Source organism: Fundulus heteroclitus, chromosome 18 (genome assembly GCF_011125445.2).
Source record: "Fundulus heteroclitus isolate FHET01 chromosome 18, MU-UCD_Fhet_4.1, whole genome shotgun sequence".
Lineage (NCBI taxonomy): Eukaryota > Metazoa > Chordata > Actinopteri > Cyprinodontiformes > Fundulidae > Fundulus > Fundulus heteroclitus.
In genome coordinates, this window is record NC_046378.1 from 1310232 (window position 1) to 1333357 (window position 23126).

The following is a 23126-nucleotide window of genomic DNA, read 5'->3' on the forward strand; positions in this document are numbered from 1 at the left end:
TGTTCTTTAGACTGAACTGTCGCGCTTCTCGTTGCGTCACACCTCAACCCGCCTCAAAGCCAACGCTGATTGGACGTTCGTTTGGTGAACGGCTACAAATTTTCTTTAACGGAGAGTAGCCAGACTGATCTGTGAGTGAAACCTTGAAAGCTCGCGAGATCAGGATGGTCTCACGAGGCTATCAAATTGGTTTTATTTAGCTAGAAAGGCACTAATATCTCTCTGATTGCTAAATTAATAGAACCTAGCAGTTATAAGTTATCTGTAACATTTGTTCAATGTCACAGTTAAAATGTAATAGCTAGGGATGTAGACTTTTATAGAATAAACCCCACTAGATGCAGTGGTTATTGTGGAGAATCTTCTTTAGGCCTTTCTGAGGGGCTCTGCTCCTTACAGAGCAACACAAGTCTGACGAGCCGATATCGGCGTGTTTATTTGCTGGGCTGGTAGTTGTTTGACTTCCAGCCTGCAGACTTCCTGCCGCACATTTTCTAGTCATAGTTTTAAAAACCAAATTACTAAGAGGAGGAGAACGCATTAGCCTTCTTTCAGCCAGCTGACCATCAGTACAGCTGCAGGTGGGGGAGGGGCTGATCTTCTACAGATGTTCACTGCTGCACCATCACTGGAATCTCATTAAAAGTTATTTAAGGAACCGTAGAGGTAAGATGGAAATGACTTGTTAAAACTTGGGTCTCCTTACTGATACCAGTCACTGGCCCATGCCTATTTACTCCTGCAGTGATACATGTGGCAGTGTATTATTTTACCCCAGCTGAAGCTCGGCCTGCTTGACAAATGACTTTGTTTTATTGTCAGTGTGTGTTGTACATTTGATATTTTCCGTGGTTTTCAACTGCTTGATCATCAATAGGTACATTGCTAATGTTTTTAGCATAGTGCATGCCCTTTGGAGCAATGGTTTCACTTTGGTAAAACATGACTTTTTCTTCTGTTGTACCATGTTACAGGTGCTGGTCACGCCGCCCTTTTATACTCGTGCGTTTATAGTTGCTTTGTGCCCAAAACGAGTCACTTTCTATGGGACGATTGGCACCCATAATGCACCAGTTAGCTCCTGCTCTGGGGATGTTTCTTACCCACTTTGACAATTTATTTTAAGTTATTTTCCATATTCTACTTATAGTCTAACTATAAGTCAATGTAGTTTTGATCAATGATCAGTGGTCAAAATGTGATTAAACTGCCCCAAACAGGGATCAGAAGGACAGCCAGTGGAATTGGGGGTGTAATATAAAGTCTTCAGAAATATAAAACTTATGTAAAACTATAAATTATAAAATAGACATGTAACTGACCTGAAACAAGGATAAACTGTAAGAATTGAAAGTATAAGGGATAAAAAGGCAACACATGGGAACAAACTAAGGCTATGAAATGGCAAAGAGCCAGATTGAGCCGTTTTAGACACCTTAATCCTAATGCCTGTGTGGTTAGGCAATCAAATATTGTCTAAAAAGTTCAAGTAGACAACTTTCAACATCAGTCAATCATTTATAATATGAAAATGGAACAGAATAATGATGCTCTTCTTGTAATCTAATTCTAATTTTCAGGCTTTAACTATGATATGTAGCATTAAAGGAGGTTTCTAACTTTTGTCATTTTAGTTGGATGTTAAGCAGGAGTTGCAGTGTTTGGTTGCACCACCCTGGGTAGTGTATAACTGCTGAAGTGACTGGATATTTACTGTAGGCAGGAAGTAGTCAAGCCTGCGGACGGTGATTATCACAAGTCTCAAGTAAAATCACTTTAGAAATAGAGATGCAGCCAGCAAACGCTTGTCTGAATTTTGGTTTGTAGTTTTTGTAGAACGTAAGCCCCCTGATGCTGATTTTACTGCATTCCTATTTCTTTTTAAGAATTATATGTAAGAACAGTGTTTAAAATACTGTTTTTGTACAATTTCTGCTGTAAGCAGCCATTTTCTATTTCTATTTAGTTCATAGCTGTGTGAGAGCAGCCTTCAAAACAAAAGCAAAGTGATTAGTAATTATTTTTAGCATAGTATATTAGCAGCTAGTTTGGTCTAAAATAGTACCGTTGAATTTAGACGCTACATTGACTCAGATTTCTAAAAGGTTGCCAACATTTCCAAAGTCACTGTCTTCCTGGACTGAAGGTCCAGCTGGATGTTCCAAAAGAACAAATCAAAGCAACTTGTTTGCTGAGTTCTGCCTTTCTGTTATCTGCTGGAAGTCCTGCTCTCATTCGCCCTTAAAGAACCACAGACCTGATTCAACATGTTGCCTCCGCTTCACATTTGCTTTTTTCCCCCCGTCAGTAACAGAAATTGTAGTTGCTGCAACCTGTTAGCACGTGGGTACGGTGTGTTCACCCATCAGTAAAAGATTGGATTTTTGAGCTTCGTACCTTGTGCATCTCTATTTATGAAGCGACTGGCACGTGCTAATGTATGGATGCGAGTACTGTGAGTATATATGTGTTATACAGGAACTGATGGACCCAGTTAGACAGCAGGCTGTCCTTCACATTCCTGGTTTTCTGTTGCCTAACCGTGGCGTTTGGGTCAAACATCCCATTTCTTTTGTCTGTGGTGGGTTAACATAGTTGCTGTCCTGCACATATGCATAGTGGTGCCTGTGTCTTCAGAAGATAATGACACCCATGGTGGTAATCCATGGGTTGAATGCTACTGACAGTGGTTCCGTTTCTCCTTATATTTTACCCCCCGCCCCATTGAATTATACCATGCAGTCATGGAAGGTTTCAGCAGGATGTAGGCGCTCATATAGAGGGTTGATTGTAGGTGTTGACTTCAGTAAGGCCTTTATGTGAATGCTTCCTGAAAGCTGTCATAGGCTGGTGGTACCATGTGCCATCCTCACAGTCACTTTTCTCAAAATGTGCCATTTGCCCTTTTTTTTTCTTTAATCTGGGTACAAATCAAAACGTTTAAAAACCGGACCAAATGTTCTCTGTCTCATTGGGGATTTGCCATGGCAATCAGTTATTGCACAAGATAGAAGAAAAAGATAATCATTGGAAGTAGTTCATGCTGTTTAGCATAAGGGTCCTCATGTTGTGGCCCTTAAAACACTGTATGATGTGCAGTTAAGAGGCTAGCCTTAGTAAATGGACCTATTTTCTCTAGTTGCACAATGTAAAGAAAGAAAAAAGAACTGTTTTATATCTTCCACTTGTATGTCATGCTTTTCATCTGTCGTGCTTTTTGTCTCTAACAACTTTTTTTTTTGTTTAGTTTTTTTTGTACAATGAAATGCTGCTGTTTGTTGAAACGCAAAAGTGCCCAAAATATTTTTGTGAACCGATGGTGTGCAATAAATGGACCAGTGTTGTTTGAAACTTTAATCTTGTCTTTGGAACGGCGAGTTAGATGAAATAAATGTATGGAAACCTGCATATTGTACAAAGGAATGTATGAGCGTTTGAACCCAATGTGACTGAAGGTTGCGCCGCTCAGGCAGGAACCCCCGTTTAGATCTGTGAAACAAGGAGCATGCTTTGTTACCGAGCAACTGCTTCTGTTCAGCTCCTCAGTGTTTGTTTCAAAAGTTTGCATGTTCATATCGTTCTGTGAAGTGACGGAGAGCATGTCTCGAGTTGGTGCCGAGTCCCGTCTAGGCCTTATGACTCTTCATCCAGCGTGGCTCCGATGTGGACAGCATGGCCTCTTTTATTCTGTACATGATCCCTTTTTTATGTGCAATGTTTGAACATTTCTTGATTACATATAGGACATGCCTTCTCTGTGTACACTAGGTGTTGTATACATGCTCCAGTCCACATGCTTTATTTGACCGTAGGAAAATCCAGTCAAAGCTCCACATGATGACCTATATTTTTGGTGATTTTTGTATTCTAGTTGCTGTTTGAAGGCATCTTTGGATATTCTTGTTAAATGTGAATAGGCCACTTTAGTCTTTGAGTATGAGAGGGCTTTGGTTCTCTTCTTTTTGTGACTGTCTGCAGTGATTGTAAATATATATATATATATTAATATATAAATGTACAGTCTATACACTCATACTATGTTGGATATTCTTTATACAGTAGACTACTTGGTTTGAATCTGCTTTCTCACAGATGTTGTATTTTGCATCTTTGATACAGTATTTCAACAGTAGTTTGGAGATTCTGTACACAAATGTTTCAGATAATTCTAGACTGTATTAAGTGTTTTAACTGAGTCATATTCCATAGTTGGCAGTGAGAAAACCCAGCAACGACTCTATATTGAAGAGTTTATGGTTGTTTCAAAATCTTTGCTATTGTTCTGGCTTTGCAGTCCTGTTGTTCTTGCAAAAAAAGAGCTGTTTTTGTATAAGTATAACATGTAAATAAAATGACCCGAGTCAGAATCAAAAAATGAGTTTCCCCGAAAGTTTCTTTAGTCCGGCAGAAAACATCTTTTGCTGCAGTTGCTGCTGAGTCTTCAGGGTACGTTTGCTTTGCATAGCTACAATTCATCCCCCTGGCAGATTTAGCTGTTAATTTATTTTCATTGAACCAAGATTGTTTGTAATAGGACATTAGACAGGCGTCTATCTCTCAAAAGACAAAATTGTTGAAAGGAAATATCAGTTTAATGTATATAGAAATAATGTTTTTATATTATATATATTTTTTAAATAGAATATCATCACTTCGATGGACTGGCGACCTGTCCAGGGTGTACCCCGCCTCTCACCCATTGACAGCTGGAGATAGGAACCAATAGGGACAGGCATGTTAGAAAATGGATAGATGGATAGAATATCATCATTTAAACCCTTTTCCAAAAATCATTTGAAAAATCTTGATTTGCATTTCAGAAAACAAACCTTCCATATTATTTATCCTTTATATGTTCAGAATCAGAATAATCTTCAAATGGCCATGGCTGCACAATTAAATAATTTGACTTTGCTCACAGCACTGTGTGTACAGACATTATGTACATAAGTATATTAACAGTATGATTTGTAATTAAGACATATAATAAAAGAAAAATGGAGGTTGTGAAAGTGCAATATACTTATTTCACGGTGGTGTAGCAGACTACTGAGGCAGTAAGGTGTTCCCTATGTTCATCTTGACAGCCTTGGGGAAGTAACTGGCGCTGGTTTTTACAGACAGCGCTCCGTAGCGATGACCTGAAGGTAAAAGTCTTTTATGTTTTCACCTTTCCACTGGGGCTGCACAGTTTGTAGCCCTGTTGCCTTGCAGCAAGAAGGTCCAAAGTTACTGTTAGGTTAACTCTAAATGGTTAGGTTTCTCTAAATGGTCCTTAGGTGTGAGGGTGTGTGCATGGTGGTCTGTCCTGTGTCCTTATGTTACCCTCAGATGGACTGGTGACCTGGCCAGGGTGTAACCTGTCTCTTGCCTTAACTGCTGGAGACAGGCAGAGGACATGCAAGATCGGGACGCAGGGGCAACAGGTCCAGGAAACGCAGACATCCCTGTCCCCAGAGACATCCCTGTCCCCAGAGACATCCCTGTCCCTAGAGACATCCCTGTCCCCAGCGACATCCTCCAGCTCATTCTGGATCCTGATCAGTTGCCCAAACCGCCTCAGCTGGCTCCTTTCGATTCCGGGTGGCTGTGCAGGTCAGACCGGTGAACAGGTGAAAGAAGGAGCTGACTGCCGCATGCATCATCAAGATGGAGGGAACCAAAACCAGTATCAGCAATGCATTTTTGAATAAAATGTTCTGATTAGATGAGTTAAAAGGGTGAAGTTCTGTAAGCAGCTATAAAGGAGATGAATGGTGAAGGAAGGGGCTGAAGACTGAGACTCGGGGACGAGTGTCGAGTGCACAGTTAAGATCAGAAAGTCCCTGAGAAATAAGAGTAAGTAGGATATTATCATGCTATCCGATGAGGTTTATTTGTCAGATTAAAGGTCCCTGTTAAAAATAACTTTTAAGCAGGTATTAAACATTTTATTAAGCCCACATTTCTGTTAATTTTTTTTATTGCTCCGATGCAATATTGTAATCTTAAAGGTGACCTCCTATGCTTCCTTTAAACCTTTAGGACAGGTCTATGGGCCAACACAAAGTTTACACTCTGACCTTATACACATGAAAATGGCTGCCGGCAGATGAACACTGGTACAGCTGTACGTCTTTGACCCTGAGTCAGATCCAGGAGCAGAAGTGGAGCCTCCTGCACAACCAGCACGGATCAGCTAAGTCAAAGCAGGATGAATGGATTCACACACAGACCATATCACAGGACAGAGACCTGTTGGTGGTGACAAGGTCGCGTTCTGCTCTTAATTTCTTTTTTTTTTTTTAAAGGGGCCACCACTCAGCCCTCCTGCAACACCATGTGCCACCAGCTACCATAACAGTCGTTGTTATGCCCCCAGCAGTTTACTTAGAAATGTAATATTTCTTCTGCATTTCATACAATAGGTTTGCAGCACAAATCCCGCCATGGACTCTTTAGCAACAACAAAAAACAAAAGGGAATTTGCACACAAGTGGCTGGTGATTAATGTTGAAGCGTCTCAGCTCTGCTTTTTTTTTTACATCAGTCAGAGAGGATCGATTTAGATTGGAGGAACACCATCAGAGCCGGGCTGCTACTGCATCTAGATGAACTTATGAAGGTGGTCTCAAGGGGTTTTGTTTTTCATTATTTATAAAAACAGAGATAATTCAATCTTTTAGGGCAGATTTAAAAAATAGCAATTTTACAAAACTTTATACGAACAAATAGCTAAAGAAATACAATAAGGAAGAAATGTGCTGATTTTTAAACATGTTGAATTACCTTTTAATCTCTTTGAAGGGTATCAGACTTTCTTGAAATCCTTTTTAAAGGGAAGGTCTTAAAGGGAAGTTTCAGGAAGAAGAGGTGCTGGTGGGCTTTCTTTACCTGACTTGAGGTGTTGGTGGTCCATGACAGGTCCTCAGAGATGTGGATTCATCTCTGAGGACCTGATGTGACTCGCATGGCCATCTCCTTTATGTGGATGGAGTCTGTGCCTCTTTTTCTCCTTCCTTCCTCTCTGTCCTTTATTAAAATATGCCACAATCTCCAATCAACAGATGTTCTCCAGTTTGTTGTTCCCAAAGTTTGAAATGAACTATTTGTATACAAGTGTTTTATATAACCAAAGTTTTTTTTAAGGCAATTATATATATATATATATATATATATATATATATATATATATATATATATATATATATATATATATATATATATATTCTTTTTTTTACTAATGTAGCTGTGCTGCGAACTCCTTGACCAGGTCTCTCTTGCAAAAGAGACATTTTATCTTAACGGGATTAGCCTGGTTAAATAATTGCTGAATAAAAAAAAAAATTTTTTATCCCAGTGTATAGTTATAACCCGTGCATATGATTAGTCTATGCGTAGTGGCTCTTGATGTGCTGACATCAGTCTTAGTCCACTCCTTGTGAAGAAACCCTCAAATTCTTGAATGGATGTTGCTGGTGAACCTTCTCTCACTCAGGTGCAGCATGTCACCCCCTCAGATGGGGAGCACTTATTTTAGAGCACACACATTCTTTAAATGTTTAAGTTGTGTGTGACTTGAGTGGGGTAATCACAAACATTATGGCAAAATACGCAGGGTCAGTACATGACGCGTGTCATGCACTGAGAGTGCACGATAGTTCTCCGGATGAGAATCTCAGCTCATCCGGAGAAATATTGTGCAGATTTTAAAGCTGAGAGTCAGGGAATATGGAGATGGCAGGCTTTTGGGTGAGTTGATATTATTTATGATATTAATTTCCTGTGGCGTCTCTGCTTTTGGGGCCTTTGGGGCCTGACCCCACCAGATGTCGCTGTGGAGCACTATGTTCGCAATAATCAGAGAGACATGATCATTCTTTATAGAACAATATTGTAAAAAAAAAAAAAAAAGAAAAAAAAGAAGAAGAAAGATTTCCTTACCAATAAAATTTTGTTACAAACATTTGTGTCTATATATCTAAGTCTGCCAGAATACTGACGACCTCAGTAGCTAAATCCTCTTGAGGCACCTTGACATTGGGGCCGGCCCACCAACGTTAGTTTAAATAATGAACATCTGAAATATCAGTGCACATACCCAACATCCTCTCAGTAGACAGCCATGGGGCACAAATCCTCTGGCCCCAAGCTCAGATCGTCCAATCAAAATACTGGAAATGCACACGTTATATTTACATTCTGCCAGGTAGTGTATGACCATCTAGGCACTGCAAATTTATTTGTATAGAACATTTCATTACTAGCCAATGCAAAGTGCTTTATATGATTGAAACATTGGAAAATAAAAAGATAATAAAAGCAAGTAAAGAAGAACAGTTGGAATAAAATGCGGGAAACAAACAAAATGAAAACCAAAAGCAAACATTAATCTACTGTTGGTTGTCCTTGCTAGCTCATTGAAGGATTGATGTGAATCTTTTCTGTTCAATAAATGAACAACATGAGTGAGCCTTTGTTTGTCATTTTAATTTATTTTTTAAATTAAATTACATTTAGCTTATATAAAGTGAATTTTTTAGTATGTTGGTTTATGCTAATTTATCTGTTTGATTTAAAATTGATCAAAGTCAGGTTATATGCATCACAAAAAAAAGTTGCTGCTAATAGAGTTTTTGTGCCCCACTTAACTTATCATGCCAGGGATGCCACTGTTAATGTCACATATGTACTTTTCTAATTCATAAGTGATGGAGCGTAACCTCTTCATCGTTTCCTTCTTACACCTGTGCTCAACCCACTTGGGCAGATCAGCGCTACAATGTGGCGCACATCAGAACTAGGATCACTGCGGAGTGCGCCTTTGGAGTGCTGAAAAGCCGGTTTTGTTGCCTGGATCGCACTGGAGGTGCGCTCATATATAGGCCAGAAAAGGTTGCGCAGATCACAGTAATCTGCTTCATGTTGCACAACATCGCACACCGCCACGGCTTGGGGCATGCTGCGTTGACTGTGGAGCACACTGAAGTCTGGCCACATGTGACACAGCCCGATGCAGTGGGCATGCACACATGGGTCAATCTGACTCAAAGTGTCTTGTCGTGAGTCATTTGAGGTATACATGTTATTGACATCATTTATACAATTCAACAGAAACTGTGAACACCATGATCCAAATTAAATATTGTGGCAAATTTGGAAACAACTGGAACAGAATTTTAACATCTACATCAGAACAAAAAAAAATACATGATTGTAAAACATGATCACTGTGCCTGGGACGCTATTTCCTGTTCTTTGAAATAATATTCTCAGTTGGAACTTAGTGTTTTTGCAGGTTGTGCTGGTGTTCACCCGTGCGCTCTCCTCCTTCAGTTGTAGGAACGCTAGCCCAACTGAATGATCTCCTGCCTGCTGCCAGTGAGCTGACAGCCATTATCAGGCCGAACAGCACTGACCAGCTGCCCCGTGTGAGCTGTGATGGCCGAGTGTCATGGCGGCGGGCACACACAACACTGGACACAGCTCTGACCTCCAGCCCAATGTCCCATACTGCATCTGTCTGATGCATTTGGTGCTGCTGCAGCTTTTGATCAATGTCATTACATTCAGGATGCCTTTGAGGCTCTGAGGTTTACTGGTGTAAGATGATAGGAGGAGCGCGGTGGGGATTGTCTGACATCTGCAAACGATTCTGCAGTTACCAATGAAGAGATGAGTGTTAGTGTGTAATGGTCACAATAGACATGAAGAACATATTTAAAATAAAATCATCTGAAGTATAAAATCTTGTAGCACTTTATTTGACAGAACACAGCAAATTTAAGTTGGATTAAATAAATGTGTTATGGGCTCACCTTGGTTTACTGTATTTGGGTCAAGAGAGTGATATCCCTGGATCCCAACAATCCGCTCATCGCAGAATGACTCCTGTATCTGCTGCTCAATTGGAGGGAGAGGGATCTCTTCCACTGCCCCCCCCCCCCTCCACACACACACACACACACTTGTTTTATGAGCAGTGGATTTATTGTAGGAAAGTTTTTCTTCCATTCTCCTGCGGATATCCTGCCATCTTCTTTTTAGCTCCTCGGGGGATCTTTTTGTTTTCCTTACAGCATTCACTTTTTCACAGATGGCCTCCCAAATCGCGTTTCTTCTGGAGAAGCTGAGATGCCTGTGCTAGAGTGCACCTAGGTGTGTGTTTGCTTGCTCAACCAGGATCTCCAACTACATTCCTTCAAATTAAAATTTTCCTTTTACAGCCGCTCTGCTATCCAACACTCTCCAACTAGTAACGTGCGTTTTTGTCCTTTAAACAGGGCAATCCCAACTGCGTTTGCACCTGTTATCAGTTGCCACCACAATCTTTGAAGATCAGATGCAACACGCCCACCTATTGCTCGCACAGTTGTTGTTTTTTCTGTTAACACAATGTAGCGGTTCTTATTTGGAATCTTTGAAGATCAGACCCTAAGAGTCAGAGACTTCTGGTGTTCTGCACATTTATCTAAAGCTTTGTCTAAGGAAAGCCCGGCTCAACTACGGCACTTTGAGGAAGAGACTTTCCAGTGAAGTGCTTCTCTCTGTAGATGGCGAGGATATGCCGTTGGTTCCAAGGTGGAAAATTCTAATTTACCTTTGACCCCAGCAGAGAGTTTTACTACCTATGCCAACTATGTTTCTCTACTTATGAAAATGTTAAATCCACCTAAAAATGTTTAAGGTGTGCTGACTGAAGATTTCATGCCATCTCTGCTGACCTCAGGAAGCATTATGTCAGAAGTCCTGTCCCTTTACCTGTGCTCGGGTGTGAGGCTGGGAAGCTCCTCCGATGAATGACCATGCAAAAAATAATAATAAAAAATAATATCAAAAGAAAATCGAAATTGAGCATCAAGACCGGCAAGGCAAGGAAAAGCAAGTTTTTTTGTAAACACATTTCAGTAACAACACAATTTAAAGTGCTGTACATGAACAGTACAGAGCATAAGAAAAGAAAACATACAGAGGAAAGTACATTGCAGTGGAATATTAGGAGTAGGTCAAGATAAACTTAATCCAATGATGTCTCAGTGAATTGCAACACTTTAAATTGAACATTTACATTTAAAGGTAACTTGAAACAAATAGGGTTTTAACCAGTGATCAATTTGACTAAAGATAAATGCATGGATTCATTTTTCCAGATCCTGCTGAGTGTCATAGGCACTGAGCTGTGTGCAGATCTAGGCTGTGTAGCTCTCTGTGTAGGGTGGGATTTGGGAGGTGTGGCTCTACAGGTGTTCTGCATCTACTCCTCATCAGCTTTGTAAGGAGCTGGAGCCAGGGGGAAGGCATCAGGTGGTTAAGGTTTCCTGCATGCGTAGTTTGAAGACGTTTCGCTTCCTATCCAGGAAGCTTTCTCAATTCAAAAAGTCTGGAGTGATGTGGAGTACCAAGCTTTATACTACTGTCCAACAAAAGCCTTGTAATGGCTTAGATAACATGCAAATCCAGTAGAAACAGTCAGGAAACATCTTCAACAGGACAGTGACCTAAATAACATAATTAATTTCACTCCGGACCAGATCTGTACCCTACTGGATCTTTGTCTTATTTCACAACTTATTTCAAGTTCAGTGATGATTTTTACAGACAGAAGCATGGTTGTGCCATGGGATCTCCAGTGTCACCTATTGTAGCCAATCTTTACATGGAAGAAATGGAAAAGAGAGCTTTGGGCACCTTCAGAGGAACATCACCAAGCCACTGGTTTAGATATGTGGATGACACCTTTGTCAAATTCCAGTTAAAAGAGGTGGAAGCTTTCACAAGACACATCAACTCGGTGGACAACAACATCAAGTTTACCAGAGAGGATGCCAACGACAACAAGCTACCTTTTCTCGACTGTTTGGTGAACATGGAAGGAGATGGAAACCTCAACATTGAAGTATATAGGAAACCCACACACACAGACCAGTATCTTCTTTTTGACTCACACCACCCACTGGAGCTCAAACTTTCTGTCATCAGAACCTTACAGCACCGGGCCGAGCATGTCCCGACTAAAACAGAAGGGAAGCACAAGGAACAGAAACACATCAGAGATGCCCTCCAAACCTGTGGGTACCCTAACTGGGCTTTTGTCAAATCAGCAAGAAAATCCAAAAGACCCGCTGCAGAACATAATGGTGAGAAGAATAAACGCAAAAACATCGTCATCCCATATGTTGCTGGAGGATTTTCTCCAAACACAAAATCCCAGTACATTTCAAACCAAACAGGACCCTCAGACAGAGGCTGGTGCATCCCAAGGACAAAACCCCCAAACCTAAGATGAGCGGAGTGGTGTATGCAGTTCAGTGCAGTGAGGAATGTTCTGATCTTTATATTGGAGAAACCAGACAACCTCTCCACAGACGCATGGCTCAACACAGGAGAGCTACCTCCTCAGGACCAGACTCTGCTATCCACCTACACCTTAAGGACAAAGGACACTCTTTTGAGGACCAAAATGTTCACATTTTGGACAAAGAAGACAGATGGTTTGAAAGGGGCGTGAAGGAAGCCATCTACGTTAAGAGAGCAAAAAACAACCTTAAACAGAGGAGGAGGCCCTAGGTTCCAACTCTCAAAAACCTATAATACAGCTATAGGATTGATTTCAGCCAATCATCAACTCAATTCTCAAAACATCGTTCCGGCAAGCCAGGCCAATAACGACCCTAACAACTCCTCGTTACAGAGGAGTGGACCAATTTCGCTTCAATCTGCTGGCTTAATGGCTTTAACAACCGCCCATTACTAAGGGGTGGTCCTGTTTCTGTTGAATGTTCATGTTATCTAAGCCATTACAAGGCATTTGTTGGGCAGTAGTATAAAGCTTGATACTCCACATTACTCCAGACTTTTTGAATTGAGAAAGCTTCCTAGAGAGGAAGTGAAACGTCTTAAAATTACGGAAAACAAGTCCAGTTGCTTTGTTTTTTACTTTTTTTTTGGAATGACCATGACCTGGATGACTGAGAATCTTCACCAGCATGTTTCTTGCATGGTAAACCTGACCTTAGTCCTGAGTAAACCTCTTTGTTGCCACCCTATTCTTACCTGCTCTGTTACATCCTTCCTTAGATGTTCACTTGCTATCCTGGAACCCTCCTAGTCCTGAGTCCTACTCCGTCAACAGCTGAGGAACCCCTTAGTGTAGACTCAGCAGTAACCTGTCTCCTCATCTCCAAGCACCTGTCTTTGGGTATCTGGACCTCTTCTGTTCCACCGGCTTTGCTGCACCTGCCTGTCCACCCTCCAACACCTTCTGCAACCTCATCCATGTACAGCATGGAAGGATTCAGTTCATAGCCACTTCTGCTGAAGCTCAGTAAAAGACCTACTCCCTCCTGGAATCCACCCCGGGCGTTTCTGACGACACTCCACCTGGCCAGTTCCTTTGAATTCAATGAAACTCTTTAATTGTTACCCTGTCACCGTAGTTGTTGCCTGTTTCAGAGCGCCCAGTAACTGAGACATTGGTCCTTTAATCCTGGAAATGTTCTTCAGGTGGTAGAGGGCCGACTTTGTCATTGTCTTTAGATGCCTTTGGAGGTTCAGGCCTGAGTCCATCACTACTGCCAGATTGCGGACCTGATCAGTGGCGATGTGCAATTACACATGTTTGAAGTTATTAAACATTTATTAAATTTATTTAAAGTTTATTAAACCCCACGTGTGTTCTTTGTGGTGTCTGACGAAGTTACCTACTGACATAAAAAAGTTGCTGTCCTTTAAATAGTATTTAAACCAGTCCAGTGCGGCACCACAGAGGCTGACTCAGTTTTCCAGGCACAGTAATAGAATGGATTAACTGTCAAATGGTGTTGGCCCCTCTTGGGCATCTTTGCACGGGGAGTCCCTTCAGGCATCTGGGGTTTTAGTTCCCCTGGCATCTGCCTCAGTGCTCTCGGGGTGGGTCTTTTGCTCCTCACAACACAACTATTGAGCATTTTTCTCATGGATCAACCTTACAAACATTGTAAAGAATCAGAGGCAGGGGACCCAGAATTCAATCAGACCAGCAGACGTTCAAAACAAGCTCTTTAATAACTGATTCAAGGACTGGAACAAAAAACAAAAAGAGCAACCGGGCAGGTAAGGCAGGGACAGGGTGGCTCAGATCTCTGGAGAAATATGGAAAAACTCCACAAGTTAAAACAGAAACAGAATACTTGTTGGAGAACAACAAGAGAGGACCTGACACTGATGTCTGGTCTCAACAGTTTATATGGAGGTGGAATCAGGTGAAACCGGTGAGAGGTGATTGCAGCAGGGGTGGAGTTAGGCAGGTGTGCAGAGTAAGTAATTAGACCAGACATCAGTGCAGAGGCTCAAAACAAGAACAGATCAGAAACCAAACCTAAAACAATAACTGAAAAAGAAACCTCAAAGCCCACACTGTGACACTAAACTAAAAAGCTGACAGGACAAGTGGACAGGAACAGAAACTACACCAGACTTGATAAGAACCAAAACAACCCTGAAGAACAAACCTAAGGCAGGAGAGTGAAATAACTAATAACATAAACCAGAATATTACAAACACAACTGCATTCTCACAAACACCTACATGTGCTTGGATTCAGGTACTTACAGATTCACTTCTATACAGAAAACCCCTATAATTATCTGCAGCTGTCACTTTATACATTTCGCATTAAATTATACCGTATATTCTTCAGTGATGGTATCACCTGTGATACTTTATCAGTTGGTTTTGCTGTTCTTTTTATATCTCTCTTACTAAAAACCTGATTCAGACTTCTGTGGAACTCTGGCTAAGAAGACAAGCATGTTCCAACATGGCGATAACCCAAAACAGACAGCCAGGATACAAAAAAAAGTGGCCCAGCTAGTCCCAGGACTTAATTTGTGTGGGACATCTCTTTAAAGTGAATTAATATGACTGGAGGAGAATGGTAGAAAATAAAGGGATGTGATTACATTCGGAACAACCCTGATATCTACTCTCATTTTTGAGTACACATTAGGAAAATAAAACAATGGAAGGCTGCATGTTAATGATTAGGGAAAACAGTTGGAGCCAGAGTGCACAGACAGGTGGTTGAATAATACAGAGTGCAGGAAGGAAGCCATGATTCTGTACTCTGTACTCCAACAACAACCCCGCTCAGATAGCCTACATTACCTTCATTACAGCCCCTCTGTGTAATGCATGGCTCTTACTTCATTCCTTGTAAACTTTTACTACAGAGACTGAAATGTGTTTTCAGATGCATTAAGTGCTTGTTTAAATTTTTGGTTTATCTCTTGGAAGCGAACAGCCTGAGGCAGGTTTCAGACAAACTGGATGCAGCCATTTGTGAGGACAGTGATAATACTGCGGCAAGCCTCGCTGCCAGGAAAAATAAAATACACTGCATGACTAATACACTTGTCATACATTCCCAATCAACGGTGGGGTTGGATTTAATGGAACATTCCACATCTCCCACCCTTGCCAGATTCATTAGTTGCGTGTGTCCATAGAAAATATCCAGCTCAGTACTTCAAGCAGGGGAATCTGGGAAATGTTACTCTATTTGCACACCTGACAACCTGCACCCATACCTAAATTGAAGGCACTTGTTTTCCATGACTTGGGGACAAGAGATGACAGCTGCTTGAAAAACTTTGATGGAAATTATTTTTGTCTTTTCCAGAGCTCTACTTGTTTACATCTGTGAATAGCTGCACCAGACCAAATAATCTCTACAGTACCGAAAGAAATAAAGACATCTATTCATCCTCCTGTAATACTACGTCAGATTCTGTTTAACTTCAGTGTTTCTCAGAACTTCACTGTGTTTGATTCTTTTGTCTGCAGTTCAGTGTTGGAACTGCCTTATTGGATCATCCAGCTTTGATTCTATTGTAAATTCCTGCAACTAAAGTTTATCTTTTATTTATCAAGTAATGTGTTTTCTTCCATTCTGAACATTTTTACAGCAACAGTTTTTGTCTAACAGAAGGAGTCAGAGTTTGATTGCGGTGTGCAGTGAGGTGACTGTGGATCAGTGAATAAAGTAGTTGTCTTGCAATTGGAAGGTTGTGGGTTTGATTCCAGCTTAGCTCTAACCCTATCCCATCTTGATGTGGCCTGAGGGAATGCACTAAACCCCGCTTTCCCTACTGATCTGCTCATCAGGGTGTGAATGTGTTCTCATTAGTGGGTGTGATAGGGTGAATGTGGCTATAATGTAAAGTGTGCTGAGTGGTCAGTATGACTAGAAAAGCGTTGTATTAATGTAGCCCATTAGCAGAGTGGATCAGGAAAAATCCTACAAACCTTGAAAGAGGGGAATCAGGCATTGAAGGTTGCTTTTATAAACTATCTGGCCTATGTGCCGTGGTTTTGAAACCCCTTAAGCCCAGAGGGGTTTAGGAGCAATTTCCACCTGAAATTGCAAACCTGACATAAACAAAGTACATACAGTGCAAAATTTTGGTATCTGTGTAAAAGTAAGACATATAGGAATGTTTTTCCAGTGAAACCACTATTGCAACTGTTACTATGCCTGGTCTGTTTGTTGATTGAACAAAATAAAAAAAAAAAAATTAGTTGAGCCTCGTCCAGATTCTTTTCTAAATAAACATCACAAAATCCTTTTGAAAACCTGGGAGAAGCCTCAGATTTTAGAGATCCAGATGTTGACTATACCTGCAGCAAATCTGGACTGAATCAGTTGAAGCACATTTGTTCCACAATGGTTTTAATAGAGAGTGTGCCAGGTGGAGCTGTGATTTTGGCACAATTTAGCCAAATCAAGATCAAGAATCAAGAGTCTTTGTTGTCATTATGTAACCATAGTGAACATTTTGTTGAGAGAACGGCTCAGAATTCACATAACACATTAACACTAAGCAAAGGCATAATGTTCAAGTAGTTGAATTCACTGACAACATTTTCTTATGAGCAAAAAGTGTGAAAAAAGTCCTTACTATCTGATAAAATTTAAATTGCAGCCAATTAACAGAACAATGTAAAATAGTGTGTAATAGCATGAATTCTACCTGTTGTGCAATTTGATCTGTCTGATTATGAATATTATAAATAATTAAAATTGGAAATCATAATTTGCTATATATAATTCAAAATCAAAGGATAGCTACAATGAAAATGATTTAAAATGGTTATGATCAAGGGTTATGAGCCTTTAATGATTAGCACTAACAATTGGCTTATTAATTAACAGTTATTAACTTTATTTAGCCTGGAAGAGGGGTGTCTAGCCAGTTGTAGACTGGGTTAGATTGTCCAGCAAACGTTCATAACGTTAATTACAATTACAATTGGACTTTTACTATTCGTCATTGACCACAAGCCAATGAAAATGTCTCAGTTTATTCAGTTATTAACTCAATAGGAGACAATTCAATAACTCGTAGAGCTCATTCAATTGCTGATTCAAAATAATCACAAAAATGTCACGATTCGGGTTTTTTTTTGGTTTATGTTTGTTCTTTGCTTTATTTTGATCAGTTCACATCTCTGTTTCCAGTTCAGTTCTGTTTTCTCCCAGCAATCTGCCACCTCATCCTGCTACAATCTGCAAGATCATTACAAACCTCCAGTGAGTTCTATCTAGCGTTTTTTTCTGTCTGCCTGCCCGTTATCCGACCCGTTGTCCGTCTTCTGTTTTCCTGAGCTTGCCTTGCCCCTGTCGGATTTTGGATTGCCTGCTCGTTCATGGCCTGTTTGATGCTCATGGATTCTGCTCTGGACTTTCCCGCATATCTGATCACCTGGCTGGACCCTGGACTGGTATTTGGTTAAAGGACTCTGGTTCTCCCTTCGGACTGCCTGCCTGCTCCTGTGACCCTGTTTCTGTCCCATTTTCAGCTTATAATAAACTGTCTTCAATCATCCCTTGCTTGTCTGGCTGAATACTGGGTCCTCTGTCTCCGGTTCCTGACACAAAACAACTGATTGAACTAGTTGGAATTTATTAACGCAAAGCCTCAGAGAGGTTTTCAACGTGGAGCCTCAGAGGCAGTCATCTGGCGTTTAACCCTGCAATCAGTTTACTTTTTAACAAGTTCTGTTACTGTGGGCAACATCCGTTCTTTTACCACTGATTTACACATTTATTAAACTCCTCTCTGAATATTTTTCACCGTTTCTTTGCTTTTTCTGTATGGGTGTCATTTCACCATGAAAAAACGTGATCAGCTGACTCATTTTTATTACACATTAACATTCATGAGATGCTTTGCGGTGCCCGTTTATATTTGACAGGCAATGTTGGCGTGTAGAGAGCCAAACATGAGGCAGAACCTGGTACGAAAACGTTCAGGTACAGCTGGGATACATGAAGGAAAATTGTGTACTGGTGTGTGTATGCATGTTTTATAAATCTTTTATAAAATGTGTTGTAAATGAGAACACTGGCCTAATATATTAATGTCTCTGGTTGGAAAAATTATACATTTGTGGAAATTGTTGAGCACAGCTTTTAATTCAGCATGATTAAAGTCTCCAGCTAAAATCACAGCTGCCTCTGGATTAGTACTAATTTGGCTGCTGATTAAATAATAGAGCTGTTCCAGAGCTAATTTAGCATTAGTTTATGTCTGTATGTGGGCTGCAATAATAATCAAAGAGCTGTAATGAATGATACAGAGAACCCGATAATTCAGCCAGGCAACAGGCGCAGTTTCAAATAATTTATTAAAAATAAATACTCTGGTGTGAGACTGGAAACAGCCAGAAGCACACTCAGGAATCACTGAAAGGAAGAGCGGGTTGTGTTGTGAATTGGCACTATATAAATACAATCTTATTGAATAGTTGGGGAAATAGATATCTTTAACTTTTGTTAAAACTGAAAATGTTGTTACCTCATGGTCAGTTAGTGGGTTACAACAGAAAATTACACTTTTTGTTCTCTGTGGTATCGTACCCTATGATTGACCATACTGTGTGGTTAATCAGAGGATTATCACATCTGTTTATACTTGATTAATGGAAACATTAACACTCACTATATTATTTGCTCAGATTGTTGCACATCTCTAGAGGTTCTGTCTGCTTAGAGCGAAAAGATAGATTCAGCTATCTAGTCTAACCAACCAGCAGGCAGAAGTTATCCCCTTAAGACCCACCCTGTCCTTATTTCCATAATGAGGCATAAATACATACAGAAATCTAAAAAGGACAGGCAGAAATAAATAGCATTGAATAAATACATAAGGTAAAAACACAAGAGGAATAAAACAGTCAAAAAAAATCACAATATACATATATAAATAAATATATTTAAAAGAATAAGTAATTAATAAATAAGGTTGAACATTATAATGGATGATGAAAAAGATAATCATTCCAAAGGTGAAGCGATATACTGTATATACATTTTTGTCTAAATATGTAATTTAAATACATTTAATTATTTGCTGCATTTGTTGTACAATTCATTGTTAGCTTATTTATTTATCCACTGAGCATTTATTTAGGATAGGAAGACCAAGGAGAGTATTTATGGATGCTGTTAAAGAAGACATTAAGGTATTTGTTGAGAGAGAATAAGAAGCAAAAGATAAGATTTCATGGATACAAGTAAATTTTGTGGCGACCCCTAAAAAAAAGAAAAAAAAAGAAGAATATATACATACATATCTACACCCATTGGCCACTTTATTAGGTACACCTTGCTAGTACTAGGTTGGACCCCCTTTTGCCTTCAGAACTGCCTTAATCCTTCGTGGCATAGATTGAACAAGGTAGTGGAAACATTCCTCAGAGAGTTTGGTCCATTCTGACATGGTAGCATCACGCAGATACTGCAGATACGTCGACTCCACATCCATGATGCGAATCTCTCGTTCCTCCACACCTATTGGATTGAGATCTAGTGACTGTGGAGGCCATTTCAGTACAGTGAGCTCATGTTCTAGAAAGCAGTCTGAAACGATTTGTGCTTTAAGACATGATGCGTTATCCTGCTGGAAACAGCCATCAGAAGATAGATACACTGTGGTCATAAAGGGATGGACATGGTCAGCAACAATACTCAGTAGGCTGTGGCATTGATGCGATGCTGAATTGGTACTAAGGGGCTCTAAAGTGTGCCAAGAAAATATCCCCCACACCATTACACCACCACCACCAGGCTGAACCGTTGATATAAGGCAGGATGGATCCATGCTTTCATGTTGTTGACGCCAAATTCTGACCCCACCACCCGACTGTCGCAGCGGAAATCGAGACGCATCAGACCAGGCAACGTTTTTCCAATTTTCTATTGTCCAATTTTGGTGAGCCTGTGCGAACTGTAGCCTCAGTTTCCTGTTCTTAGCTTACAGGAGTGGCACTTCTGCTGCTGTAGCCCATCCACCTCAAGGTTCGACATGCCCACAGAACTACCCCTTAATGGGTTTTCTTTCTTTCTATCTATCTATCTATCTATCTATCTATCTATCTATCTATCTATCTATCTATCTATCTATCTATCTATCTATCTATCTATCTATCTATCTATCTATCTATCTATCTATCTATCTATCTATCTATCTATCTATCTATCTATCTATCTATCTATCTATCTATCTATCTATGATTTAAACTCTGAGAATGTTTGTACCCTTTTGACCAACTCAGTGCATCAGCCAGCCAGTCTGTCTCGTCTGCAGCTGGTACAGCGTTCTGCAGCCAGACTTCTGACTGGCACCTCAAAAAGAGATATTTCTCCAGCCCCACATCTCTGGCTTCCAGTTAAATATAGATTTCATTTAAAAATTACAGTTTTGTTTTCAAAGCTTTGCAAAGATTAGCACCTGGAAATAATTCAAAATCTCTGTGCTCTTATACACGGATGCCAGTTTTCTTAGATTTGCTAAGCGACTGCTTTTGGTTGGTAACAGATACTGTAGAAATGTCATTTGATTTTACACAAGCAAATTCTGTAATCCATTTATTGCTGCCATTGATTGAAACAAACATTCTACATCCCAGGTATTAAACCTATAGGTATTTTCCATCTGTGTGATTGCAGTTTGAATTTAAACTACTTTCTGTCATAAAGATCATAAATGTGGAGTTTTGCATAGACTGTAACTGTCACTTACTAATATTATCAGTACTTATCTTTTACATTTTCTCCATTAAAAGAAAAGGGAAAGGGGTTAATACATGACTCTACTAATTGATTTGGAAAATATTTTCAGCATTTAAATGTCAGGTGAAGAGGTAAAGAGGTAACACCAGACATCCAGCTGAAGCAGTAGTGTATATATATAGCTGCTGTTCCACCACCTCGGTTTAGCAGCGCACCACTCGGCTCTGCACAATTTTTTTCAGGGCCAGCGACCCTACTCAACAGCAGGGTCAACCCAGTAGGCTTGAGCAGAGTTTTGATGTGATCACTGCTTTTCAGTGATTGGCTGAGAGACAAGGAGAACTGGAACAACTTTCTCAGAGAAGGTTCAGAAAAACTGATAAGGGATGACAATAATATTAAGAACCACCATGAATGGAGTGGGTCAAACTGAAATATTTTACTATATACAAACCCTGAACCACGCCTGAAGGAAAAAAGAAAAGAAAAGAAAAGAAAAAGTAGACTTCAGCTTTCTATACGCAGACGTGCGGTATCAGATCCGTGGATTTACCAAGGCTTTCTCTCACTTTAACTCACTGAAAGCAGTAAGGTTTTGTCTCTGAACAGTGTTAGGTTCAAACATGTGTTCCCAGCTGCTGATCCATCCACTACGTGTGGTAGAAGGCATGAGGGGGGGGTATAGCATCGGGCTGTTCTCCCTGCTGGGAGCAGTCTGCAGCTGGGACTCCCTGCTCTTTTGACCAAAGATCTCTCAGCGCAGTATGTAAAATCCAACCTATAAAAAGTCTTTTGCACTATTAACATATTCTTGTTGCCCACGCCATGGCTGAGTCAAGGATCCCACCGCTCTAAATTTTAACTCTGTGAGGCAAACTTTGGATCAAGTCCCACAGTTCTTGCCTCCCTTCCCTAGAGGTCTAGACACTATTTAGAGGTTCTGAGAGAGGCCAGAGAGTGTGGGGGATTTTTGTACCAACAGATTTTGGTGTTTTCTTAACATTGTCAAGGTGAAAGATCAAAATATTAAACAATAAACAGTAAGTAAGCAATGGTTTAGCACTCTTTTAGGTGAGACCATTCAAGGCTGCCTTTTGTCATTAGACTAAGGTAGATTTTTGTTACTGTTGGAAGGCTTGGCATGCCATTAATTGTCCATTAGGTTTTGCCAAATGTGGACAAATAAACACTTATTGCTTCCACCATACTCTGCCTCAGTTTTCATTTCCACTGTAAGTCCACATCCTCCACTCCTGTACGTGTCCGCTCCGTTCCACACCGCCTCCGTGAGTGAGTGAAAAGCAAAGTCTACTACATCCGCGGTTACTCTGTCTAGCTCTGCACCGAAAGTGTGGAGAGCGATTATCATACCTACAATCAGAATGCAAATCTATTTGGAGAGGATTACCACGTTTCAAATCAAATGTTGAAATGAAAACATGACAACTGGTTCCTTACTGGTGTAGAAAGAGGAATAAAACAGTCAACTTTCATGTAAATATAAAAAAAAAAATAATTAAAATGTATTTAATATGTGGTTAACGATCTCTGTTACAGTATTTAACTTTGACATAATGGATGTTGTTGACAATCTTTTTCCTGTTTGCTGCGATTAGAATTGTGGAACTTGACGTGGCTGGAGCACGGCAGACTGGAATGCAACAGAAAATTGGAGTTGTTCCGTAATTTGACAATGGCTGAGAGCGGGTCCGGCGATGGTGACGTTCGGCGTAGTCACAAAGGATGTCCAGCCGTTCTCATTAATTAACATGACAACATAGTTGCTCCCTCAGTCTGAGGTGACCGGAGAGGAGCGAGCACAGAGGATCTGGGGGTAAAGGTGGCCTTGTTCAAACTGCCCAAAACTGAGCCGTGTGGTACCCCTCAGGTTATACCAAGCCATGTTGACCTGTAGTCCCATATCTGCCTTATTTTAACAATACCCCGGCACCACGTCTATGGTTTTTATATTTTTTATTTAAATACTTTACATTTAAATTAAATTAAATTTACTTTGTGGCCGTGGAACACTGGACCAGCTCTATACCCTCAGCAGGATTATTGAGGGGGCATGGGAGTTTGCCCAACCAGTCT